Source organism: Schistocerca serialis, chromosome 8 (genome assembly GCF_023864345.2).
Source record: "Schistocerca serialis cubense isolate TAMUIC-IGC-003099 chromosome 8, iqSchSeri2.2, whole genome shotgun sequence".
In the NCBI taxonomy this organism is placed as follows: Eukaryota; Metazoa; Arthropoda; class Insecta; order Orthoptera; family Acrididae; genus Schistocerca; species Schistocerca serialis.
This window is the reverse complement of record NC_064645.1, coordinates 529,484,295-529,508,670: the sequence shown is the minus strand read 5'-3', so window position 1 is coordinate 529,508,670 and position 24,376 is coordinate 529,484,295. Positions and strand designations below refer to the sequence as shown.

The following is a 24,376-nucleotide window of genomic DNA, read 5'->3' as shown; positions in this document are numbered from 1 at the left end:
CATCCGTTTCTTGCGTATGCTTGGACTGATTATAATACTAGTGTTATGTGCGAAAAGAACTATTTCTTCTTGTTTGGTATCAGACCAATGGTAGTTTACATATACAGGGAACAATAGTAGACCAAAGACTGAGCCTTGGGGAATCATGTCCCTGGATTATACTGGCTGAATCATTAAGCACAACTTTTTTACATTCATTTGTTTAAATATGACTTTTTTGATTGATTTTCTGTGTCACCAGTCTCATAAACCTACGGTTTCTCTAGGGCAGTACTGTGATTCACAAAGGCCTTAGATAGGTCGCAGAAAATACTAACTGTTGCTTTTAATCATTTAATGTTTTTAAAATTTTGTGAGTCAACATGTAAATGGCGTTCTCAGTAGAGCAACTCCTCTGAAAGCCAAACTGTGATTTGCTCAGGATATTATTGTTGCTAAGGTGAGATTCTTTTCCGTAACAAATCACCTGATGTCAGCAGAGAAACAGGTCTGAACCTATTGACACCTGCATTATCACATTTCTTAAAAAGAGCTTAACAATGCGATATTTCAGTCTCTCTGGAAAAATGCCCCGTGTTAGTCACGCATTGCATATTTCAGATAAGACCCGACTTATTATATGGAAACAAATCTTTAGTACTCTATCGGGAATACATTCAAAACCAGATGAGATTTATGTTTTAGAGAATGTATAATTTTCTCTACTAGATAGTCACAAACAGAGTAAAGTTACAGTGGATGCTGGAGTATCAGGTAGCAATGGTAGCATTGGAGAAATTGGAGACAATGACTTCTGATCCCGTATTAGTTATTGCAGATTTTGTCAGAGAGTTCGTCCTCTCTTATGATGCATCAAATAAGGCAATGGGTTGTATTTTGGGTCAGATGCTTGATGGGCAGGGACATCAAGTAGTTTATATATCGTGGCCTTTTAATAAGGCGTAAAGCAATGGCTCAACGAACGAAAAGGAAATGTTAACGGTCATACGTGATATTACACATTACTGATGTTTTTTGAATGGTAGAAGATTTAAAGCTGTGGTATGATCATGCGTCACTAAACTGATTGTTTAGTCTGAAAGGTCCCTCTCCTCGTTTGCCACGTTGGGCTCTCAAGCTTAGTAAGTTTAATTACACGTTGGTCCGGAATAAGACACACAAATGCGGATACATTAAGTCGAAAAATAGCTATGTTTAGTGTATTGGACAAGAGTTTATTGCAACAGCAGGAGGCACAGGCAGACGATAAAGACTGTCAGACCTTTAAGTCCCAGACGCACGTTATCATATTTGAAGATTTGTTGTACATAGTCCCGAAATGGGGACCACGAAATGTGGTCCCGAAAGTTCTTCAAAAGGAGGTGCTACAACAGGCTCATGACCAGCTGTTGTCTGTTGCTGATGGCCGACGAACAACAGATAAGCTTACTGCAGAATGGTTTTGGTGGAAGAACAGGCAGCGTGACTTGGAGGAATATGTCAAAGAATGTGTACCTTGCGCTGAGGGAGAGGATACTTTGCACTAGAGAATCCCTTCGCTGAGTTTAACAGAGGCGTCGAAGCCATTTTAAATGCTTGAGCTCGACATTTGCTATCCACAGAACACCTGCAAATATGTGCTTACGATTCTGAGGTGTGGGTTTCATCTGTTATTCTGTTATTCTGCGCAACGAATTAATCTGAGATGTGCCCTTTACCCTGCGGCTCGTGCAAGATGCAATTTCCACCCCGACACTACTACAGAAGTCAGACAGACGCTCCTAACGTTCTAAAGAGAAATACTTTAAAAAATTTCAGCAATAAATTTCTTCTGGAGTCGCTGGCTGTAAGAAAATGACACAAAAATTCACAAAATTTCTTACGTAACTAGTGGGATACTTGGGTACTGGAGTAGTGCTAGTTAGTGTAAGAAAAACCTGGAACTAACGAAAGTTATTATTTATTTTGCAAATATTCTGAAAAATCACAATGACACTTTTAGTTATGAACTGAACTAGTTATATCCTGGTTCTTTTCGGCATGTGAAGTTACCTTTCTAGGATAGGATTCGCTAATGAAATTTCTACACAAGTTTTAAGATGCATGTTGCCTTGGCAGAATGGCTGAGAGGCGCGCCTACTCAACTTGAATAATTGTCCTTTAGAATGTTGCTAGGTACGGTCGAGGCTGTCGCGTGTGAAATGCAGTGAAGTGTACTGTTGTGGAGAAAATATGGGGCTCGCAATAGCCATAGCGCACAATACCGTAAGCTGCGATGACCGCTGTCTGCGCCGCTAACTGCTGACAAATAAGATAACTCTCATTCTATCTGGATTGACTTTCGCCAATCAAACTCTCCCTATGCCTTGATGAAGTCAAGGATTCCTATTCGCCCCTAGTCTAACTATTGGCGTGGTACACCGGTCAGATAAACAGACCACCGCGATGCCACTCAAAATTCGCTTGGAGGCGTTTAACTGTAACTGTCCATTCACACCGCACAATAAGTGTGTCGGCCAACACATTGAACAACGCTTAATCGCAAGGACTCAATATAGGGTCGCCCTTTGATTCGCTTTCGACAGAGGTGCTCTCCCAGTGATGTACTGAGGAGAGACTTGTTCCTCGCTCTTTCGAGTACTTGCACGAGTGCGCACGCTCTCGTTACGTGTTCTCGCTCCAAGAGCGACAACGGAACGGCGCCTCTCCACGCCAGACGTGAAGGGGTATATCTTTCGGTCTCTTCCATTATTCCTTCAGCCCAAGGCGTCAGAAATATCGTCTGCCAATCAGCATTGCTCTTCTAAATGACATTTCGTTTAATGCGACCAATCCGGAAACCTATAGCTTTGGCGTTTGCTGTCTCCCTGTGAAAATCTCTGAAACTGTGTGCTATGTGTAAAGAATGCGTTGGCTGGCCGCTCCCACACAATGTAGTGGAATTTGCGTTTAAGCCGAACATGGAGTCGTTGACCCCTTTCACTCGGACCCACGCTGTCTGGTATGGGTGGTCACCGGCCGACATGGGCTGGGTCGTCCTCTGAAAGGCCTGGCGCCGCGGTGTGCGGCCTCTCTCCCGAACTAAAAGCCTCTGAGACCGTCGTGTCTGGAATGTATGTGTGCACGCCAGCCTCGAGTATTTCAAACATGGTGCGCTCACTTGTCAACTGCATATCGTTTACATGAATTCATACAACATTGACTTTATTTTATCGAGTTTTGGTTCGAATGAAGTGTCTTGATGTGCAGAACATGATTGTGAGGGTGGAATATGTAAGCAATGAAGGTCAGGAGACCACAACGTCTTACATACCTCACTCCTTCTGACAAAATTTTTGTCTGAGGTTTGTAAATGCCGAGGAAAACATTGACAAAGTCAGGCAAAAATTGTTCTTTTGGATTTTCCAATAAACTATTCTCAGCCATTCTTAACAATTGTTTCTAATGATTTCTTTATAGCTATTGATTCTATTTTTTTGTTCTACAATTTATGTCTTGTTGTTAGGCAAATATAGGCTTTACAAAGGTTGTTATTCTTTGTCGTTGCCAGTACGTGTCTCTATTTGTCTTTTTCATTTCTAAAAATTTGTTTTTACAATATTAATTTTTTTCTAAACTCTTAAGTGTACAGTGTATTATGTTTTTGTGTGGTTATATTTTTTCTTTAGTTAAGCTTGCGTAAATTACGCAAAAGCTCTGTTGTGTTACTTTGTTTTATTTACTTAGGCATATCTTGTTCTTTATGTGTCTTTTTTTTTGTAAGAATGAAGAAGCGTTTCCTCTTAATTCTATCCTTGGTATTACTATTATTACCCCAAAAAGGTGTTTTTGAATCTTACTTAAAGAAGAAAAATCCTGCACAAATTCTTTTTCAATGTTACATAAAAAGAAATAAATAGACTTTCCATGAGTTTGTGAGATTATATAACTGTACTAACTAAGTTTCGTTACAAAAGTTTGAAGGCATCTATAAATTGTGGATTTTACATACACAATAAAAATAATTACTTTTACAAAAAAGGAAAAAGAAAATATTTTTACAAAAGTATCATTTTCTAAACTCTACATTCGTATTTTATCAATGTTTGTTTCGTTTTGTGCTGCGTCAGTTTCTGTGCTCGACGATCTCCACTGAAATACTGGAAGGCGTCGACTCATTTGTATGGGTGTCACAAATCATCAGAGAAGCACTCTAGCATGCGATGCCGGGTCTTACTTGATGACATTGCCATCATGGAGTGGTACTTTTAACCAATGATGATGACTGTGGTTTACTGCATAAACAGTGATGTCTTGGTACTCCTTTCCTGTCACATCTGGGGCGGTATGGCAGTTGGATGATTGTAGTTGACTGCCGACGATCGTCATCCAATATTGTGCTGTGACGTCGTGGTACTTCACACCTGGTTCGGTATGGCGATTTGATGATGTGGTGGGGAGAATACTGTTCATTTTGCTGAATCTATTTTTAGATAATGTTGGTTGGTACTACTTAATATTCCGTTTGCCATTCTCTTGTATTTGTTTGACGATTCTTCTGTTCTTCTTGGGCTAGGAATATGTGAATTTTAGTGTAGGAGTGATATAGGATTTGTAGGGTCTGACTGCGTTTCCAACTGTTACTTGATGAGTTTGTAGAGCTTAGTAATTTTTTTGTACCTTCAATGTCGTCTCGTCGTATTATGATTCTCCCCACACTCTTCCGTTGTGTAGCAGTGTCGTGACATATGAAATGTCCGTGCTGTGCTTTGTCCTCCCGAAGTCCAACCTGGCTGCAACCTGCATTTCCAGTGTGGCGTTGGTCTTCATGTCGTTGTTATTGCCCTAAGTGCTTTCTCAACCTGTCTGTACCCTCTCCGTCGCTATCTCGAAGCATCTGGTGTTTAGGGAGCTGGTGATTAGTGTTGCTGGCGATGTCCCTCTGGTGCGTAGAAATATTTACAATTGTCGTTTTACATATATTTGTTATTTACAAGAAAAACTCTGATTTTATATAATGCAAAATTTTTCTGATAGCGGCAAAAAATATTAGATAGATATAGTTATTTATTATAATTACGTCCAACCACTTCTTCATTCTTTTAATTGTTGTGTACCATTTATCGTTTGTGTGCATGTTGTAGTGTACCTGATACTACAAGGTATTGTTAGTGTGTATTGTGTCTCTCTTTTTTTTATTTAATGTGTTATTTTGTTGATCTATTAATTTAACTTTTATTTAGTGGTTAGTATAAAATAGGGTGGATGTTAGTTTGTCAAATCTCTTCCGCATTTTTCAATTCAGTGTTTACGTTTTGCAGTGTTCGGCGGCCTAACTTCTAAATCTGGTTTCTCTCTACTCTGTTGTTCTTGTCTCTGTGGACCATAATTTCCTCGATAATTATTCGCGCTATGGTCTCGCTGGTTGTTGTTTCTAACATCGTGACCTCTTTCAAAGTACCCTTAGTTTTGGAACTTACGGAGCAAATGTGCCATGTGTTGCGTATTCGGAAGTTACGAAAGAGCGCATTCCACCCGCAAGCCAAAAGTAGAATGAAGCTCCACCGTAAGAACATTTGAAAAATGCTAAGCCTTAATGACGGCTGGGATATCTATTATCTGTTTATAGTTTGCACGTGCAACTCTGAAGTCCACACGGGAACAGTCATGTCACTACTTGAGGTAGTATACAAGCCGAAAATGCCGTCCACTTTGAGGTTTCAAGTCCTAAATTAGGCGTCAACTGAGAACCAGTGAAGAAGTTTGTGAGAAGAAATGGGGAGGTGTGGAGAAACGTACAACAGGCGAACACGAAGGCAATGGATGCCAGAAACCGCCGAATAGGCTAATGGGCACACTACCACAGTACCATGTACGACAGTGGGTATTGGTCATTAATCCCAGTACACCATAAGGAAAGAGGAAGAAGATCTTGATCAAATATTACGGACCATATCTGGTCGTGGAGATGAACTCGCCGGTTAGCGGAAAGGTACAGTTTCCTACCAAAATATCTGTCGTGCACATCAGTCTGGCGAAACCATTTAAGAGTATTTTGGATTCTGTGCCACAGTTACCTGTGTACCCGGTACGATAGGCTGCAGGAGGCAGAATACGGGAACCTCATCCGTTTGACAGTTCTAGGCACAAGCAGGCCTTATTATTTGAGGTCACGTAATTAATTATGTTGGCAGATTATTTCCTGTGTTATGTTAGTGTTAAATTCATACCTGATATTTGTGTTGTGAGTATTTTTTTGCATTGAGTTGTGTTCGGGTGGATTTAGTGTTTTCGTATCATTGATAAAGATATTTTTCTTTTGTTACTATAGTGTCATTGTCAGGTTCTTGTTACTATTGTTTCTTCTTTCTGCTTGCCATTAGTTACCCTCTTTGGAAGGAGAGCGATGATGGACGTTTCCTTTCCTCAGGTGACGATATTGTGATGTCATGTTGGATGATGGAATGGTCCTGGGTTTGTAATACATTTTCGGGAGTGGAGCAGTACGCTTACTTGTCGGTCAACAACTGGTACGATTTCTGTTTTTCTCTAGACAATTGGACGTCTTCCTTATGAGGCATCAGCGGATATTGAAATGAGGAATGAAATTCGAAGATTGGAATATATTCTTTTGCAATTGTTTAAAGAGATACAGAGATGTGAGGGTTATTTCAGGACTTACAAGGGAGCTGTTTTAGTCACAGTTTATCTATGGCAAATTATGAGCACAGTTATCACGGCTGGTAGATACTGTATCACAGACTGTAGTTAAGAGGAAAAGATGTTGGTTACTTTGGAGAGATTATTAATAAAATTGTTGTTCGGCACACCAGATGAGGAAGATATTCCGAAATTAAATTATTCATTTAGTCAAATTTAGAAAGCGGTGATTTCTCGAAGAAAACTGCCTATTAACACACAGTGAACATGGGCTTAGAAAACATCGTTCCTTTGAAACGCAGCAAACTCTTTATTCACATGAAGTGATGAGTGCTATTGACAAGGGATTTCAGTTTATCTATGGCAAATTATGAGCACAGTTATCACGGCTGGTAGATACTGTATCACAGACAATAGTTAAGAGGAAAAGATGTTGGTTACTTTGGAGAGATTATTAATAAAATTGTTGTTCGGCACACCAGATGAGGAGGATATTCCGAAATTAAATTATTCATTTAGTCAAATTTAGAAAGCGGTGATTTCTCGAAGAAAACTGCCTATTAACACGCAGTCAACATGGGCTTAGAAAACATCGTTCCTTTGAAACGCAGCAAACTCTTTATTCACATGAAGTGATGAGTGCTATTGACAAGGGATTTCAGATCGATTCCGTAATTCGGGTTTCCGGAAGGCTTTTGACACTGTATCACACAAGCTGCTCGTATTGATATTACGTGCTTATGGAATATTTGTGATTTCATGTCATAGAGGTCATAGTTCTTAGTAACTGACTAAAAGTCATCGAGTAAAACAGAAGTGATTTCTGGCGTTCTCCAGGGTAGTGTCAAGGCCCTTTGGTGTTCCTTATCTATATAAACAATTTGGGAGACAGTCTGAGCAGTCGTCTTCGGTTGTTTGCATATGACGCTGTCGTTTATCGACTAATAAATTCATCAGAAAATGAAAACAAACAACTGCAAAACGATTCCATGGCACTCGACTCGGGGCGGATTTCCCTCTTACGTTTACACTCACTCGTCTGACTGTCATGACACTGACGCGGAATAACTGTATTGGCCGGAAGGGCCATTAAGGGCATTCCCCTTCGAGAATTTAGCTGACCTTAATGCCAGCCTCAACCCTGATCTTAGGCGTTCATTAGACAAATTTATAGAATCACAGCAGGGGAAAATTTTAATGGAGCAGATGTACAAAATCGTGAGCGCAAGGTTATATCGATAGTTATTTCATCCACCAGTTGTACCTGCTTTTATTTCTGTAATTAATACAGAAGGGTGCAGAGTTTACAGAGCAACTGGCAGACCAGTTTCCAGCCGACTGGTAAACCGGCTTAGGCTATGAAACAACTGATGGGAGTAGAATCTCTATACTAGGTAGCATGAACATTAGATTGAGGACTGTATTGTAGTTAGGTCCTGGAAACCGCACTTTGAGAGTAAGTGTATAAAGGAGAAACTCACACGGGACATCTCAGGGCTGTAGCTGGGTGTTGCCATCAGCACAGCACAGCATTCTTTTGGTTAAGAATAATTTAAATTAAAGATTCGTCTTGGAAGATTCGGGAGATCTTTCGAAAGAAGGGAGGTGTGCAGAAGCCGAAAAAAAAGTTGGGTGCCACTATTGTGAATATTTTACACGTTTTATTTTAACAAACGGCCAGTCTGTAGAAGCCATCCCGGGCGATGTGCTAATCCAGTAACCTTTTGGATTGCACTTTTGACATTACGTTAAAACTTTCTGGGCAAAAAGGCTTGACCCACTAGACTCAGGGAAGGCACATAGAACCGTGAAATCCACAACACGTTGTGACCAACAGTGCAATGATATATTATATCTACATCTACATCTACATGTATACTCTGTAAATCACATTTAAGTGCCTGGCAGTGGGTTCAGCGAACCACCTTCACAGTTCCAATCTCGTATAGCATTCGGAAAGAATGAACAAATATATTTTTCCGTCGGAGCTCTGATTTCCCTTATTTTATCGTGGTGATCGTTCCTCCCTATGTAGGTCGGCGTCAACAAAATATTTTCGCATTCGGAAGAGAAAGTAAGTGATTGAAATTTCGTGAGAAGATTCCGTCGCAACGAAAAACGCCTTTCTTTTAACGATTTCCAGCCCAAATCCTGTATCATTTCTGTGACACTCTCTCCCATGTTTCGCGACAATACAAGACGTGCTGCCTTTCATTGAACTTTCTCGACGTAATCCATCACCTCTAGCTAGTAAGGATCCCACACCGCGCAGCAGTATTCAAAAAGAGGATGGACAAGCGTAGTGTACGCAGTCTCCTTAGTAGGTCTCTTACATTTTATACGTGTCGTGCCAGTAAAACGAAGTCTTTGCTCAGCCTTCCCCACAATATTTTCTGTGTGTTTCTTCCAATTTAAGTTGTTTGTAATTGTAATACCTACGTATTTATTGAATTTACTGCTTTTATATTATACTGATTTATTGCGTAACCGAAGTTTGACGGGTTCCTTTTAGCACTCATGTGGATGACTTCACAGTTTTCGTTATTCAGGGTCAACTGCCACTTTTCGCACCATTCAATTATCTTTTCTAATTCGTTTTGCAGTTGTTTTTTTTTATCTTCTGATGACTTTATTAGTCGATAAACGACAGCGTCATATGCAAACAACCGAAGACGGCTGCTCAGACTGTCTCCCAAATTGTTTATATAGGTAAGGAACACCAAAGGGCCTTGACACTACCCTGGAGAACGCCAGAAATCACTTCTGTTTTACTCGATGACTTTTAGTCAGTTACTAAGAACTATGACCTCTCTGACATGAAATCATAAATATTCCATAAGCGCGTAAGTAGATAGTATATGGGGCTTCTGGAACACTTTGAGGACGTATACGTACCGTCCTTAGCACCGTACCCATACGTGACGTCACTACTGCTCGCTGCTTCCTCTGGCAGCTCTCCAGTGCAGATGTTACGCACGTGCGCGCACACACACACACATACACACACACACACACGCACACACACACAATCAGCATGTACTAAGCATTTAATTTTTTTATTTTCTTTTTGCAAATTTATCCAGCTGTTGGGTGCATTGCTGAATCCAAGCCAATTTACCAAAGCTTTTCTTCCTCTCTTCCGTATTATTTTCTCCACAATATATGATGATGGATATTTAGTTTTTTGCAACTCTTCAACATAGAAAGCTCCAGCTATGGGCTGTGATTTGTAGTCTTCAAGGAGATACGTTCTCGGATTGGTTTCTTGCACTTTACGTATTTTGAAAATTTCCGTGGACCAGTTGGCGGTGTACCCTTTGTCTAAGACTGTTTTCTGTTTACTAATTCTGACGTAATCACCAACTTTGGGTTTTGACCGCCGTGGATCAATCATTTTAATTTTGTTATACACAGTAAATAGAAGACTATTATCTTTTACATCCACTGGTCGCATTTTAATCGTTCCGTGTGTCATGTGATTATACTGATGGACCAGATCTTGTACAGTGTTAATCCATTTGTAGGAGCCCTGAGCAGTAAATTTTCGGAACATAAGACTCTTGAGAGTTCTGTTAAAGCGTTCAACTACGGATGCTTTCATATTTGAAAAAGTGGAGTAGTGATTAATTCTGAGTGTCTGCATTAACTTTTTAAAACTAGTATTGTAGAATTCTTTTCCTTGATCAGTTTGTAAATTTACTGGGGCCCGCTTACTTTTTATATATATTTTTTTAAGTGCGTTTGCAACTGCAATTCCAGTTTTAGTCTTTAGAGCAGCGACCCATGCATATTTTGAATAAACGTCAATTACTGTTATCAAATACTTATACCCAGAATTCCATTTAGAATATGCAATCATATCGACTAAGTCTGCTTGATGCAGATCATCAAGTCCTTTCGTGATAACTGACCGCCTGGGGTACGTTCGGCGAGCAGGACGATGAAGCTCATCAGCAATGGCAGCTTGCATCTTCTTCTTTTTTTTCTTCTAACTTGCTACTTACTGAAGGCAATATGCTTTTCGAAATGACACAGTTGTGATAGAAATGTTTGCTTATATGGAGCTGGAAGGGGAGCGGAGACACGAGGAGGAGAAAGAGGAGCAAGGGGGGGGGGGGGGGGAAAAAAAGAAAGATAACACGTATTTTAGGAAGACGTTTTATTTTCAAAATACCATCGCATAATTAATCGTACATTAGTCTTTGCTAAACATCGATCATTTTCCTCATCAGCAATATTGAAAGATATTTTGAGCAATTTCAATGATGGACAGTCCAGAGATTGCATGTTAACTACTCTGCCATGATCTGTGCCCAATAAAGTCGTCGTCCAATCTGCTTTTTCCAGACCCATTACCATAATGTAGTCACAAGATTTGCACAACTCCCAGAGCGTATTTCTCGCAGTAAGTAGTGACACTCCATCCATTCCCCACTGCTGATGAAGGTGATTGCGTGTCACCCACGAGTTTATCCTCTGAGTTTTCTCCGATAAGGTGCTGAATGCTAAAACTTGTGCGATAGTGACAAACTGCTCTGCAATAACTTGATTGCCGCCCACGAGGATAGCAGCAGCTTGTTTAGGCTCAAAATTATTTGCATCGTCTTTGAATCCTTGCAGGTCTACGAAAGCTATCTTCATTCTGTCATGATGTGAGAAGGAAAAAAGAAAAAAAAAATTGATGAAGGTATCGTCTAATTTCGTTTAATGTTTTGCTAGTATCATTGTGTAAATCCCAATCCATCACCGACTTCTCTTACCTGACAACCAGATAATGTCTCTCTCTCTCTATATATACAGACGATAATGGCGATGATAAGAGGAGGAGGATAAAAGGAACAGCCACCTCGGTGCAACGTAGACTGATAGCAGTTCTCTAAAAGCATCTCATTTTATTTCCTATTTTTTTTTCAAAGCAGAAGTTATTACGTAAAAGCAAAAAAAAAAAAAAAATAATGGATGTAGAGAATGCTGTATGACAATAATAGCAATGTTAGCAACAGCAGGAGGTTCGCAGCTGTTCCAGGAGGGGCTTTAAACCCCAGCTGTGTAAAAGGAAGAGAAGAAGACGAAGTCCGCTGGCAAAAAAAAAAAAAAAAAAAATTTCATTGATTGAAAGGTCATAGTGAACATCTGCACATGTGATCGTGGCTGGTGGGACGTACCGTTTTTTCTTGTTCTCAACCATCTGGCGTAAGCAGTTACATCATCATCGCCCTTGCTTTCGGGCTGGCGGTCATTGTCCTCGTCCAACAGCTGATCTTATGTGAACGCATAAAGTCAATGCATGATACCGCAGGGTGGGAAAAGAAAAAGCCTCTCTCTGAGGATATGGAGGGACATTATCTGATTACATGACTAGCAAATAACACGGTAATATGATGCAGCACGCTGAGAGAAGAACCATACGAGTCTCTGAGAATACAATGTCAATGACAACTCCATCAGTAGCAGCGGGGGACGTAGCATTTCTTTACCAGGGGTGAATGTACTCCAAGTGAAGCAATGTGTAGTATGACTGCAAGAGTTTCTCTCTCTCTCTCTCTCTCTTTCTCTCTGTGAAAGTAGCAGAGAAACAAAAATTTTTTTATGCCTATAGACCAGTATAAAGCGACAGACGATTCCACTCTGTCGTATTCCTTCAGCTGTGCGAGTGCCCGTGCGAGTGTCAGTATTGGAATTGCCTTTGCTGTCGGAGAGAGTGTGAAACACATAGCTGGCTCAAAACATGTAAGTCTAACATGTATTACTTAGTGCTACTACTACCAAGTGGCATATAGTTTTCATCTACTAAGAAGTTGTTGTAACTCAAGAGAGAACAGGGATGCCTCTCGTTCAGTGTTGCAGAGTCTGAAGCATCTGGGAGAAGGAGGAGGCTCCAAAACTACGCTGCGGCTGTCGTCTCTGGAACAGGGGGAGAAATATCCCATCCTAAGTGCGAGACGGACGACGACGAAATTTGGAGCAGCGGTCGTAGTGTACTTGAAGGAGTGCAAAATATTCCTTCCTGCAAGATTCGCCACTCTCAGTGATGAAGAATTGGAATTTCTGAATTCCGGAACAGTTGCTCTGATATATCGTGGTAGGAAAAATAGTATGGATATCATTGACTTTGAATCTGTTTGATAAATACTAACATATGTTTCCTTATACTAATATTACGTAGTTGTTAGCATATTGTGATATGCTAACCATGTCTATTCAAATACGGAAAGTGTCAGCAAATGGCAAGATTAAGGAAATAGATTTGCAATCCTTAAAAGACGATACCTGTGGCACACATTTTGATACACATGACACATTAGTATTTGCAGTAAAAGTAATAGGGTGTGGTGAGGATGTAAATGCATATTCCGAATTGAATGGAAAAATAGTGCAGCTAATTCAAACAGAGTGCTTTAAACAAGGTGAGCATTTTGCTGCTTTTCAAGTCTATGACAAATACGAGTGTACTTATTACACAGAGTTATATGTTACCAAGTTTAATAATCTTGTTGATGCTTACATCAAAGAGATTTTGTTTGTGTTGTACACAATTTGTTCTCATAATGCATTCAGTTGTCAATTTGATTTTGTAAATGGAGCTGCTTGCCTCAAAACATGGCTAGAGAGTGGGGATGTTTCATTTATATATTCAAATTGTAATGTCCTGTTGTCTGCCATATACGATATTTTGAGAAGCGCTGAAAGTGAATAATGACCGAACCATCGCCAAAGCGCATTAAGCTGAATCATGATCATCAGGAAAGTAATGCTCTGGAATGGGTTTCGGTTGAAAGTGCGTTCAAAAATAGAATATGTACAGGTGAGATATCTAACCGAGGAGGGTTTAAGGACCCAAAATATTTCTTGGATGCATGTTTCTCTGTCTTTGAGAACATAGTGCGTAAAATTAACAAGCCTCTTAAAATTAATTTTTCACTCATTTGCAACTTTGTGCTGCCCAAATCGGGTGACGTAGAAGACAAGTACTTAAATACAAAGAATTTAAATATATTCTCCTCTGACATTACCGAAGAGTGGTATTCAACTAAAATTAGGGATGTACTGTTAAATAAACTGGAGAAATTTCAATTGAGAGATTCAGGTTGGGCGTTGCGTAATATTGTAAAACTATGTATTAATGTTAACGAAAACAAAGGGTTTTATGCAGGACGTCACACGAAACTGCCAAAAGTGATTGCGAATAAACATGCAGTAATTACCGTTCACTCGAAAGGTAATGCTTGTTTTAAATGGGCAATTCTAGCTGCTTTGTATCCTGTAAGCAGGAATGCGCACCGTGTGTCTGCCTATTTTGCACACGCAAACAAATTAAACTTTTCTAATATACCGTTTCCTACAGAGCTAAAGCATGTCCATATATTCGAAAAGCAGAATGAAAGTGTGTCTGTCAATGTGTACGGTATACAGTACTCGGATTATGAGTGGATGGTTGTTGAAGAAGAGGGAGAAGCAGATGAGGAGAGAGAGGGGGCAAGAAGGAGGACGAGGGAAAGGTCGAAAGATATCCGAGTTATACCACTGCATATTACAAAGTACCAAAGAGAAAAACATGTAAATTTATTAATGTTGCAGCTAGAAAATACAAATATAAATCATTTTTATTATATAAAAAGTTTGTCGAAGCTAGCACATTATAGCATTACTGCTCATCATAAGTCTGTCGTGATATGCCCCCGTTGTCTGTCTTATTTCCATGCAAAACAGAAGTTAGAAGCACACTTGCTTGACTGTGCGCAGTTTAAGCCAGTCAACACTATCATGCCAAATGAGCGCAATAAATATATAAAATTTTTGAATTTCAGAAATAAGCTAAAGCTGCCTTTTATAATATATGCGGACACTGAGTGCATGCTGCAACCAGTTGCTGGCTGCAGTAGAAGTAGTAACTCTGATCAAATACATTTACATACACCATTTAGTATTGCATATTACATACATTGTACTTATAATGATGACTATTCGGAATTTCAGTTGTATCGCGGTCGTGATTGCATGCAGTGGTTCACGAAACAGCTGTATGCAATTGCTGAGTATGTGAACGGTTTCTTATTACAAAATAAAGAGATTATATTAAGCCCAGAGGAAGAATCAGCCTTTCACTCTGCAAAGATCTGTCATATTTGTAAGGAAGCCTTTGAGGCAGGCGATGTGAAGCACCGTGACCATTGTCATTTTACAGGCGAGTACCGCGGTGCAGCGCATGCTAGCTGCAATGTAAACTACAGACCTCTGTTTACAGTGCCTGTCGTATTCCACAATCTGTCCAATTATGATAGTCATTTCGTAATTACAAATATTTGCGAGCAACTAGTGAATGAGACCGGGAGGAGAAAAACTAAATTAAATCCAGGCCGCGTTTCTATATTACCATCGAATATGGAGAAATACAAATCTTTCACGAAGAGCATTCAAGTAACACGTAAAGACCGGCACTGCTACATAAATTTTGGATTTATAGATTCATTTAATTTTTTATCATGCTCGCTAGAAAAGTGTGCATCTTACCTAAAGCCAGAGGAACTCAGGATAATGAGGAAATACTTTCCTGATGATCGTGAATTTTATTTAGTCATTCAGAAGGGTATATTTCCATATGAGTATGTGAGTGATGAGAGTGTTTTATCAGAAGAACACTTACCGCCGATTCAGGAATTTAAAAGTTTGCTGACTGGTGGAAGAACTGTCTCAGAGTGTGATTATCAAAGGGTGTGTAATGCCTGGCATTTGTTCAAGTGCAAGACACTGGGGGAATACTCAGATCTTTATTTAAAAATTGATGTGTTATTGTTAAGCGATGTTTTTGAAAATTTTCGAAATCTCTGCATTAAAACCTATGAGTTAGATCCCGCGCATTATGTTACTTCACCTGGATTGGCTTGGGATGCATTATTGGAAACCACCAAAGCAGAATTAGAACTCATCACAGACATTGAGCAACTTCAATTCGTCGAACGAGGTATTAGAGGCGGCGTTGTTCACTGCCCGTGTAGACATGCTGTGGCAAACAACAGGTTCATGTCTAATTATGATGAAAATACTGATGAATCCTACATTATTTACCTTGATGTAAACAGTCTTTACAGTTGGGCAATGATGCAGTACCTCCCAGTTTCACATTTTTCTTGGCTCAACGCTGAAATTGTTAAAACTTTTGACGTAAACAACATACCGGATGACTCTGATATAGGCTACATTCTGGAAGTAGATCTTGAATATCCTGAAAACATCCACGATATGCATTCTGATCTACCACTATGTCCTGAGAAAATGATACCACCATCTAGCTGTGTGGTAGGCAAGGCTAGTGCTCCCAAAAAATTAATTTCTACTTTGTATGATAAGAAAAATTATGTAATTCATTATAGAAATCTCAAACAGTGTTTGCAACATAATTTGAAATTGAGAAAGATTCACAGAGTACTGTCGTTCAGACAACTTCCATGGATGAAACCATACATCGATATTAACGCACAGAAACGTATGGCAGCAAATAACGAGTTTGAAAAGAATTTTTTTAAGCTAATGAATAACAGCGTCTTTGGTAAGATAATGCAAAATGTACGAAAGATGAGGGACATAAAACTAGTAACTTCATGGGATGGTAAATATGGAGCATCTGCAATGATTGCAAAACCAAATTTCAAAAGGAGCGTTATATTTCAGGAGAATTTAGTTGGTATTGAATTAGCCAAACTCAATGTAGTGTTTGACAAGCCTATATCTGTAGGTATGGCGATTTTAGACATTTCAAAGACGCGTCTTGTTGACTTTCATTATGGGTATATACTGAACAAGTTCCCTGTAAAAGATGTAAAACTGTGTTACACTGATACCGATAGTTTAATTTACCATATTAAAACTCAAAATATTTATGAGGAAATCAAAAGTGATGTGCAAAAATGGTTTGATACTTCAGGTTTTCCCATTAATAACAGATTTAACATTCCACTTGTGAATAAAAAGGAGGTTGGACTATTGAAAGATGAATTAAACGGTGAACTTATTACTGAGTTCATAGGCCTGAGAGCTAAAATGTATGCACTAGAGACCGAATCACTACGTGTAATGCAGAGAGCGAAAGGTATAAAACAGTCATCTATTAAAGCATTGAGCATCGATGATTATCGAGAATGTATGTTGAATTTAGATGTTAAAACTTCTGTACAGTATATTATTCAATCAAAGTCTCGTGTGGTATCAACTGTTAAACAACAAAAGCTTGGTTTGTCTGCACATGATGATAAACGTTTTATACTGTCAGATAAGGTAAATACTTTAGCGTGGGGTCACTACCAACTGAAAAACAAAGAAAACTTGACAAACGTCTGACTAATTTTATTGTGTGTGTGTGTGTGTGTGTGTGTGTGTGTGTGTGTGTGTGTGCAATACTGTCATTCAGACAACTTCAATGTGAATTTGTAACTGATTTGTATACAGAAAATAAGAAAACATTATATATTCATTGTAACTTTTTCTTTATTTACTGAGTGAAATTAAAAAAAAAACCACATACAATAATTGTTATTTTATTTCATCCGAAATTTCCTTTCTGCACTCTTTACAATTCTTTTTAATAGGAGGTGGTCCATCAATTTGACGATGTGCATTCACATTATAATGCTTGTAACAATGTTGATACTTAGAAATGAGAGCATCATTTTGAAACACTTGTGGTAAACTGTGAAATATATGAGAAAGATCACATAAAGAGGGTAACAACTGTTTAGGAAATAAGTAATAATCAATTGCATTTAGATTTTGACACTGTTGCACAGTAAGTTTCCTATAAATTCGAGAGAGCAGTTTACAAACATTTTTCGATTTAATCCACTCGAACAAGAAGTAAGCATCATCATCATCAGCAACAGCAGCAGCAGCATCAGCAGCAGCAGCAGCACCTTTCTCTTTCTTATTAGCACAGTCCAATCCATAATCTTCCAATCGTAGCATTTCAACATCTTTATGAATAATAATAATTTGTTCTAGAATATTTAGGACGAGTGGACAGAGCAGATTTTTTGAATACACTAATGTTTTACTGTCACTGTTCTCTTTTAGCAATGAATCGAGTGAACAATTCAGTGCACTGAAAGAGGCCTCCATGTTATGAACTTGCAGTACACATTCACAACCATCACTTAAATTAGTCACTAACACTATCACTGGATGATTCTCGGACTTAGCGGTAATTATTATAACTTTGTTCATATTTCCTTCTCACAAGCTACTGGTGTGGGGGGAGCAAACAGGACGACAATGATCAAATGCTTGCACTTTTTTTTCCCCCTCTTTTATATATATCTCTGAGTATGCCTTATGTGACCTGATTGGCTGGACGGGGAACAAATCCTCCTTACACGACATCTATTTTTTTTTTTCTTTCCAGCTTCCCATGTCTTTTCCCCTCCCATTCTATATCCGCGTACGCTTTGTGACTTGATTGGTTGATGGAGTCATTTCAATCACTGAATCATGAATGACCAGGCAGTAAGCTATTGTATTTTTAGCAAATGCTTCTTTTGTTTCTATTTCAATCTTCATGTCAACGACCAAAGATTTCAGTGTTTCGTCTTGATGAGAACAATCAATGAAAAATATAGGACACTTCTGAAATTCAGTACGGTTCATGAGCGGGTTCCCTCTTCTTACACTGCTATCTCCATAATACAGCGATTGAAAATTGGCATACATTTCAAACGCCTGTGCAGTATTCTTCGTGTCAAAATCAACAGCAAAATTCTCCTCTGGGAATTTAGAAGAATTTAAATACACCTTCAAGTTTGATATGTTTATTTTGTCGAATACACTAGAGTCAGCAGTAATCAAATTTCTGTTTGACTGAAAAGCCAATATTACATACCTTGCTGTTTCAAGAGCTGTATTAAATTTAATTTGCCATGTCCATGAGTTAATTTCTGGCGCAATGCTTTCAACCAAATCCCAGTGACGAAAATGTAGAGTCAAAGTGATATCATTTTTTAAGATATTCCACAGTGATATTTGTTGCTTTTCAGACACCTGAACATGCGGCATTTCCCAGTGAACTTTTTCCAACACAATTTTTGATTTAGTATCTGCTTTATCTGAGACAATACAGTTAATATCTTGCCTGCTACGAATCAGTACCAGTTCATGGCAAGCATTTAAAATAATCTTTTTGTAATCCTCTGCAAAGCCTAAGATCATTTTAAGCGGAATGCAAAAATTAAAACGACCATCATCATCGTCGACTAACTCTTTCAATTCGCTTCTTGCCCCCCATCCGGCATTTTGTAATGCATTTGCGTCACCTGGTGTAAAAGAAGCATATCCTTTCATTAATGTTGCAATTCCTGGATTACGTACATGATCGATAATTTGGTTATTGAGACGGTACTGAATATCCGAAAACAGATGAAGTGCACAGTTTTTTGTTAACTCAATATCAGTAGCTTTTCCCTTTCCCTCTGCATTGACAAGTCGTCCTTCTATATACAGCAGACTCTCGGAAGGAAGCAGGTAAGTGTTTTCATTTTGTATAACAATTGATATGGAATCGTTCTGAGCAAAAGCCGGTTGACCAAAAGGTTTATACTTATGATACTGAAGGCGACTAACCGAGTCGTCGACGAGAATTTTTTCTCTTACATTCAACATTTTTTTTTCCTTAGCTTCCTCCTCCTCCTGTTTGATCACTGAAAGTCGGACGACTCGAATGAGAGTTTGCAGATGACGATATCAGTATTTATAGCACTCTGTATCCCAGTGACGACAGAATTTCTCTGTTGTGTGGAGTTAAAACATTTTTGACTTTTCTCTTCTTTGCTTTTCTTTTCCTCTTCTTCTTCTTCTTCTCCTCCTCCTCCTCCTTGTTATTATTGCTCACATTGTCAAGGTATCTTGTGTCCTTGCTTATGCAGGCATTCTGTTTGTATACGATACCCATTACCGTATTTTCCTCAAATGTAATCGCACAGTTATCTCTTCCCCGTCAAAATGAACAAGATTTCCCTCTTGATATCTAATTGACACACTTAATTCTGAAACGTATCTTGCAACTACTGGCATATAAATGGGTGAATTCGGTGTTTCCACAATCTTATATCCTGGTGGTACAGCAGGCCAGAACTGATGCAATGTATGTGTAGGTTCCCCATTGTGAAATGAACCTCCTGAGATGTTACATTCAACACACAAGACATTAACGCTTTGAATGTTAACTGAATATTCGGCAGTCTTCAAGACTTTTTTATCCACTACAGTTTTTGCAAACCCTAAAACTGAACCTATGTTGTCTGGGAGATTAAAATCTATAGTAAGACTACTCCTAATCTGACATCGATTCAGTGTTTTATTGAAGGTAATATTTAATTGCAAGTCATGCTTTTTCTTATTTATCGAGTTATCACTGCTAACCTTCAAGTTGTATGCTTCAATTTCTTTCAATAATGCTGAAAAAACGTCGTGCAGTTCATATGTTCCATGTTTCAGACTAACTTTATCCAAAATTTCTACATCATTCAAATAGTTGTAGAAGTAGAGATTATTATTTAACGATGTAATATTGGGAATGGAATTATATGTAAAAAGGTTTAGCAGAGCAATTTCGTAATCATGTGAGGATAAATTCAATGCAGGATTGAAGACAGCAGTTAGAAGTGATTCTTTACCCGTCAGACTTAACGTTATGCCGTGTTCAATGTCCATTGATAGACTACAACTATACCCTGCAAGACTGTCTGTTTTATATTCAATTCAGAAACATTAAACATAAATGACCACATCTCTGGCTGTTAAGTGACTGAAATGTATGGTGGTTATATTTTATCGTACAGTTTTTCAGATACCTTACTATTTCCGGAGGAGGTGGTAAATTTCCAAAGCTGTCGAAATAGTAGACAATTTTGCCTTCCTTTCTGTAAGCTACCCAGTGTGAACCTGGTTCCTCTTCAGTATTGAGATTAATAATTGCACACTCACAAGTGTTAGGTCTTGAAGGTAAAGTATCTCTCATAAAGACACCTCGAAAGTGTGCTATCTGCAGCTTTTTAGCATAGTGTTCTAAGTCAATGTTGGTAAGAGGTCTTGTAGGAAGACTGTTCATGGAGAACTTTTTTTTTTATTATTCCTTGTTCCATTTATACCGGCCAGATACAGACCGAATCCGTTTTTCCTGTATGGACCCAAGTACAGCCCTTTTCCATCACGCAAAGCAATTGCTTCAACTACACGATGATGCCTCTGCATTTCAGCTAACTCCTTTCGAGCACTTTTCGCATCATTAACAGCCTTAGCAATTCCAGCAGCACCTCCGGCTAATCCTCCAAGTGCTGATAAAGCGGCAAATATTGGAATTAGAGGTATTATTCCACCTGTTTTGGGCACAGGTATTATACGTTCTCTGTCTAATAATTTCCCCACAGCTTTCGTCGGAGCAACCTGTGATGCGATTTTACGAGCCACTTTCACAACTGTCATCAGATCAGCACCAGGCTTCAAGTACTTAAGTCCACTTCGAACTTTTTTAATTACTTTGTTCAGTATATTACCACCTTTCTTTCGTCCAGAACTTTTCTTCTTCTTCTTCTTCTTCTTCTTCTTCTTCTTCTTCTTATTCAAACCCATACCCATTTTAACTTTAGCTTTCATTGCTCCAGTTACTGCCAGGGCAGCTAACTTTTCCTTCAAATCAGCGTCTTTTGCTTTTACTCTACTCCACGCTTTTCTAGCCAGAATTCTGTCTGCTTGATGTCTGTCAGGCAAACTGTCTGGATGAGTTGCGTAAGCTATGTCATGTTCTTTACACGACTCATCTAGTGGATTGATACCGACTTCGCCTCTTTTGAGTCTATCCTCTAACTTTGTGCCAGGACCACAGTAGGAGTAGCCAGGTATGTGAAGTTCAACAGGTAGTTTATTAATCACGCGGTTAAGCAGGGCACCACCACGTTTTTTTGTCCCTCTCTTATTCTTCCCCTTCCTCAACTTATTTTGCTTGTTGTTGTTGTCGCGATGCTTCTTCATAGCTTGAGTGTTAACTAACGACTGGTCTGTTTGACGCCCAGAATGCTCTATTATACCAGTATTTGTAAGATAGGAATTGTTTTTTCTCCAGATTTTCAGATTGGCCGAGTGGTTAAGGCGCTAGATTTAAGATCTTGTAGGAGGGAGCGTGGGTTCGAATCACACATCTGAAAATTTTTTTTTTTTTTTTATAATCATGATCATCGCCCGAGTGATAAGTTTGCCACCTAGAGTGCTCTATTATAATAGTAATTGTAAGATACGTAGAGTCCTTAGTGTACTTAAAGATGCAATTCAGGAAACATGCACTTCAACTTCCTATTAGACCTATTGCTGAACACAGAAATGAACTGCAAAGGCAAGATCGTAGGCATGGTGATCTATTTCCTGATACGATTAGGTGTATTATTGCAGGTCCTTCTAATTGTGGAAAAACAAATGTGATTGTTAATCTTCTAATTCATGAAAATGGTCTCAAATTTAAGAATTTCTACATATTTTCCAAATCGCTGCAACAATACAAATATAAATATTTGGAACAAATTTTTAAAAACCTGCATGGTATTGGCTACTTTACATTTTCCAGTAAAGAAGATGTAATACCACCAGATCAAGCCCGACCACTTTCAGTTTTTATTTTCGACGACATTGCCTGCGACAAACAAGATCACATGAAAGCTTACTTTTCGATGGGTCGGCATTATGGTGTAGACAGTTTCTATTTGTGTCAGACATATAGCAAAATTCCTAAACAGTTAATCAGAGACAATGCTAATGTTATTGTTCTCTTTAAACAAGATGAGCGTAATTTAAAACATGTCTTCAGTGATCATGTTAATCCTGACATGACATTCAATGAATTTCTCGAAATGTGTAAACGAGCATGGAATGGGAATGCCTACGATTTTCTTGTTATTAGCAAAGATGATGAATTAAATAATGGTCGTTATCGTATAAACTTTGATAATTACATCTGTATTTAAAGCAACAGCTTGCCCCATTACAGATTATTACCATCATGGCTTCTGCACAGGTAACATCTTCGAATAACAGCAGTAGCAATACTCTATTGCTCGTACTAGATCCTCAATACAATAACGATGTTGCTAATAAAAAATATGTGGATTCGAAATTCCAGTCATACTCGAACATTATTACAAATCTTATCGATAAAGTAAATCAGCTATTTGAGAAACAAGTGAGTATCACCTCTTGATCCTCTTCTTCTTCTTCTTCTTCTTCTGCCGGAGACTCGACACCGCGAAAAAGAGTAAATGATGCAACAAACTCTAATACTGATGCTGCCTCCTCGAGCTCTTTAATAACGAAATTTTTGCCGCAGATAACAGCTTTCTTTTCCTCCATATACACTACAAGTGCAGCAATTTATTTTAATAATAAGCGTTTAAGTGGATTACATGATCCTGCTGAATATCATGATGCATGCACGAAAGTTTATGTGGATAATGCGGTGGAAAAACTGAACGCATTCGATGTAAGTGAGAGCTCACTTACGGTCAAGCACCGCAAAACCATCACTAACTTAGCTGATCCGCGAACTGATGATGATGCAGCAACGAAAAAATACGTAGACGACATCCGTAGAAGAATCGAAAATTCTGTGAAACGTGTGAAAGACAGAGTTGATTCTGCTGAGAAGACAAAGCCGAGGGCAAGTGATGTAGTAAGTAAATCGTATGTCGATCTGTTGTTCCAAAAGCTGCAAAATCAGCTTAACGACTTCAGAGAGCTAAAAAACTCTTTACGTACATCTATGAATGCAGGAGTTGAAAACTTTTTAGACTTAATCAGTGTAACAGAACGAGTTTTAGACGTGCAAAATAAACGCATCACGAATGTGCGCGAGCCAATTTTAGACTCGGATGTTGCAACAAAAGGTTACGTTGAAAAAAATCGAATGTGTTCCATCATTTTTAGAATTGACAGCATCCCTTCAGGAGATCCCAATGAATCAGCTTACCTTTTACACAATGGTCAGTATGAGTATGTATTACCTTGCACTGGTAAAGTTATTTTACGCTCTATTATGCCTGATATTGAAACAATTAGCTTGGAAGTGAATGAAAACAGTTACCAACTTTTGATGAATACGGAGATTTACGTACGTAAAGGAGACAGATTCAAGTTTCATAAAGCCTCGCATTTAACACTTGGAAATCGTCCACTTCATGCTGAATTTGAATATCGGGTTGTAAATTAAAGTGTAATTTATCTGAGCAGTTGCGTACTACAAAGCACTAGCAATTATCATCATGTTCCTCAATTTCCTAACAGACGTCAATGAGTACACATCTTTCACGCCAGCATTAAAGACCTATATAGGAAATGGAGGAGGTGAGAAAAAAGGAAGTGCACTTTCCAAATGAAGTATGTACCTCAGTGCACATTTTAAATGATTGGGATTTTTCGGTATACAGAGGGGCTCGCTATGACTTTGCTGGCAACGTGCCGCCATTGACAGTCTTCGATTCAAGCAACGTATAGAACAAATGTGTAAAATTATCTCACCAATCCTCGACGATGCGCATAGGCAGCGTGTGATAAACACATACTTTGAAACCTCTAAGTGAAGAAATTACTGTTATAAATTGAGATGTCTTCGTAAATTTAGTTCAGATAGCGAGTGGGCAGTTTTGAGCTATAAACATGCTGCACGATTCGATTAAACGAAACATTAATATTAAAAAACAGATCGCTAAAGCTAGACAGAATATCCGAAGAAAGATGC

General features: G+C 38.7%; 1 non-coding gene across 1 annotated transcript; it reads left to right on the top strand.

The window, feature by feature from the left end:
• Positions 1-21,721: 21,721 nt before the first annotated feature.
• Positions 21,722-21,800, top strand: Trnal-uaa (transfer RNA leucine (anticodon UAA)). Its single transcript has one exon. It is a non-coding gene; the product is annotated as a tRNA-Leu (tRNA).
• Positions 21,801-24,376: the final 2,576 nt, after the last annotated feature.